The sequence below is a fragment of the Arachis hypogaea genome, chromosome 13 (genome assembly GCF_003086295.3).
Source record: "Arachis hypogaea cultivar Tifrunner chromosome 13, arahy.Tifrunner.gnm2.J5K5, whole genome shotgun sequence".
Taxonomy (NCBI): Eukaryota; Viridiplantae; Streptophyta; class Magnoliopsida; order Fabales; family Fabaceae; genus Arachis; species Arachis hypogaea.
The window spans coordinates 43,883,573-43,887,815 of NC_092048.1; positions in this window are offsets into that span (position 1 = coordinate 43,883,573).

Genomic DNA, 4,243 nt, shown 5'->3' on the forward strand with positions numbered 1-4,243 from the left:
ATAACTAAAACGGGTAAAGAATCGTGAAAATTGTATGTCGAATGGGTTTTGTGCCAAAGTGCTAATGCGGAAGTGCCCGCCTAACTGATAGTCTAAGATTGCTAATGCGGGAATGTCTGCTTAACTGATAGCATATGGTATGTTGAATGGCCTTGTGCGAAATTGCTAATGCGAAAGTACCCGCCTAACTGATAGGCTAAGGTTGCTAATGCGGGAATGTTCGCCTAACTATTAGCCTGTTTCTTACCGTGATGCCAAGATATCCTAACTGACATGGGTTTGCCCATGATGATAATTGTGCCTGAATGACACACACAGTGAAACAGTTGAACACTTGGACTGCTTTGTTGAGTGGCACGTACCCCTCTGCCAGCTTCTAAATGGCATTATATCGATTTTCTGTATCTAAAATGTAATGTGGTGTGAAAACTTAGGCTAGAGGCCTTAAGATAGGTTTTGAATGGTTGATGTTGTTGAATGGTTGAGATAAATTATGTGGTTAAGTATGTGATTATGAATATTGATGTATTGATGGTGTGATGCATGAGAGATATGCATGTTTTGATATATGATTAATGATTGATTGAGGTTGAATTGTGGGTGGAGCCATGTTGATGGTGAGGATGATATTAATTGTGTGTAATAATGGTTGATTGGGAATGGTATTGTTGGAAATTGGGATGAGAAAATGTATGTATTATGATATTGTGTTTGAAGTTGAGTTACTTGGTTGAGATTGGTTAAAATGATGAATTGGTGGGTTATGATTTGGTAAAAATGTTCATGTATGATTTGAGGAGGCTTGAGGTTGATTTTTGGTATGTTTTGGGTTGATTTCAAAAAGGGTTGGAATTGGTTTGTTTTGAAAATGACACTTTGTGGTTTTGTATGAAAATGTAGTTTTGGGACATACTTTGATGGAGCATAACTTGGACTCCGGATCCCCGATTTGTGCCAAACTTGTTTAGAAATGAAATTGGATTCGGGATGTTTATGCCGTTTAAAGAACGGGCAAAAAATGATTTTAAACGAAGAAGTTATGCCCGTCGAAAGATTGGGGTTTGAAACTGTGAATTCTGAAGCTTTTTAACTTAGTAAAATTTTTTGCAGAAAGCACTCCCACGCGTAGGCGTGGGTGACGCGCACGCATCGTTTTCAAAGTTTCACTACCCACGCGTACGCGTCGATGAGCGAATTCAATTAGCCCAGCCAAATTCCCGAGAGTTGTGCCTGGGTTGTGCCAGTTTTGTGCATAACGCACTCACGCGTATGCGTGGCTGACGCGTAGGCATCACTTGACTTTTCTCCCATCCACGCGTGCGCGTGGAGGGACGCGTACGCGTCGCTGTATCTTGATGCATTCCACGCATGCGCGTGGGCGACGCGCACGCGTGACCCTGTTTTCATTCCAAAGTTGATTTTTGAGTTTTCAAAGCCAAATTTCATACTTCTAAACCTCTGATCTCACCCCTTATGTCTTAAATCATTATGATAAGCCTAGCAATGGTAAAAAGCTAGGAAATGTAGTAGCTTGTGAATGAAGAAAGGGGATAATTAATGACGAATGATGATCAAGGATCATTGTATGAGATACGGAGGATGAATGTGGAAGTGCTTGATATACCATGATCCGAAGGGCTGTGATTGTTAATGAATTGGCTGGTTATGGATTGTATTATGAGCCGAATGGCTGAGATATTGCCGAGGTACGGCTGAGCTATTATTGAATTATGGCTGAGTATGATTGCATATATGCGTATTTGGTGCACGAAATTGTGATCTCTGGTAATGGCTCCAAAAGCTTGGTGCTCTAATCTCAATTCACAATTTGTCACAACTTCGATACAACTAACCAGCAAGTGCACTGGGTCGTCCAAGTAATACCTTACGTGAGTAAGGGTCGAATCCCACGGAGATTGTTGGTATGAAGCAAGCTATGGTCACCTTGCAAATCTCAGTCAGGCGGATATAAATTGATAATGGTGTTTTCGAATAATAATTAATGGAATAGGGATAGAGGTACTTATGTAAATCATTGGTAGGAATTTCAGATAAGCGAATGGAGATGCTTCTCGTTCCTCTGAACCTCTGCTTTCCTGCTATCTTCATCCAATCAGTCTTACTCCTTTCCATGGCTGGCTTTATGTGATACATCATCACTGTCAATGGCTACTTTCGGTCATCTCTCGGGAAAATGATCCAATGCCCTGTCACGGCACGGCTAATCGTCTGGAGGCATCACCCTTGCCAATGGCTTCATCTTATCCTCTCAGTGAATAATATGCTCACGCACCCTGTCACGGCACGGCTATTCATCTGTCAGTTCTCGATCATACTGGAATAGGATTTACTATCCTTTTGCGTCTGTCACTAACGCCCTGCAATCGCGAGTTAGGAGCTCGTCACAGTCATCCAATCATTGAATCCTACTAGGAATACCACAGAAAAGGTTTAGACTTTCCGGATTCTCTTGAATGCCGCCATCATTATAGCTTACGCCACGAAGATTCTGGTTAGGAGATCCAAGAGATACTCATTCAATTCTAATGTAGAACGGAAGTGGTTGTCAGGCACGCGTTCATAGGTAATGATGATGATTGTCACATTCATCACATTCAGGTTGAAGTGCGAATGAATATCTTAGAAGCGAAATAAGATGAATTGAATAGAAACAGTAGTACTTTGCATTAATCTTTGAGGAACAGTAGAGCTCCACACCTTAATCTATGGAGTGTAGAAACTCTACCGTTAAAAATACATAAGTGATAGGTCTAGGCATGGCCAAATGGCCAGCCCCTCTAAAACGTGATCAATAGTCTCCTAAGATGAACAATGGATTAAAACTGAGACCAAAGATACCTAATACAATAGTAAAAGGTCCTATTTATAATAAACTAGTCACTAGGGTTTACATGAGTAAGTAATTGATGCATAAATCCACTTTCGGGGCCCACTTGGTGTGTGCTTGGGCCGAGCCTGAGTGTTGCACGTGTAGAGGTCCTTCTTGGAGTTGAACGCCAGTATTTATGCCAGTTTGGGCGTTCAGCTCTGGTTTTGGCTCCTTTTCTGGTGCTGGACGCCAGATTTGGGTAGAAAGCTGGCGTTGAACGTCAGTTTATGTCATCTATTCTTGGCCAAAGTATAGACTATTATATATTGCTAGAAAGTCCTGGATGTCTACTTTCCAACGCAATTGGAAGTGCACCATTTCAAGTTCTGTAGCTCCAGAAAATTCACTTTGAGTTCAGGGAGGTCAGAATCCAACAGCATCAACAGTCCTTCTTCAACCTCTGAATCTGATTTTTGCTCAAGTCCCTCAATTTCAGCCAGAAATTATCTGAAATCACAGAAAAATATACAAACTCATAGTAAAGTCTAGAAATGTGAATTTAACATAAAAACTAAGGAAAACATCCCTAAAAGTAACTAGATCCTACTAAAAATATACTAAAAACAATGTCAAAAAGCGTATAAATTATCCGCTCATCACAACACCAAACTTAAATTGTTGCTTGTCCCCAAGCAACTGAAAATCAATTAGGATAAAAAGAAGAGAATATACTATAAATTCCAAACTATCAATGAAACACAGCTTCAATCATATGAGCGGGACTTATAGCTTTTTGCCTCTTGAATAGTTTTGGCATCTCACTTTATCCATTGAGGTTCAGAATGATAGGCATCTATAGGAACTTCAGATTTCGAATAGTGTTATTGACTCTCCTAGTTCAGTATGATGATTCTTGAACACAGCTATTTTATGAGTCTTGGCCGTGGCCCTAAGCACTTTGTTTTCCAGTATCATCACCGGATACATAAATGCCACAGACACATAATTGGGTGAACCTTTTCAGATTGTGACTCAGCTTTGCTAAAGTCCCCAATTAGAGGTGTCCAGGGTTCTTAAGCACACTCTTTTTTTTTTTTTGCTTTGGACCTTGACTTTAACCGCTCAGTCTCAAGTTTTCACTTGACACCTACACGCCACAAGCACATGGTTAGGGACAGCTTGGTTTAGCCGCTTAGACCAGGATTTTATTCCTTTAGGCCCTCCTATCCACTGATGCTCAAAGCCTTGGGATCCTTTTTATTTGCCCTTGCCTTTTGGTTTTAAGGGTTATTGGCTTTTTCTGCTTGCTTTTTCTTTCTATATATTTTTTTTTGCCTATTTTTTTTTTCTGCAAGCTTTGTTCTTTGCTGCTTTTTCTTGCTTCAAGAATCATTTTTATGATTTTTCAGATTA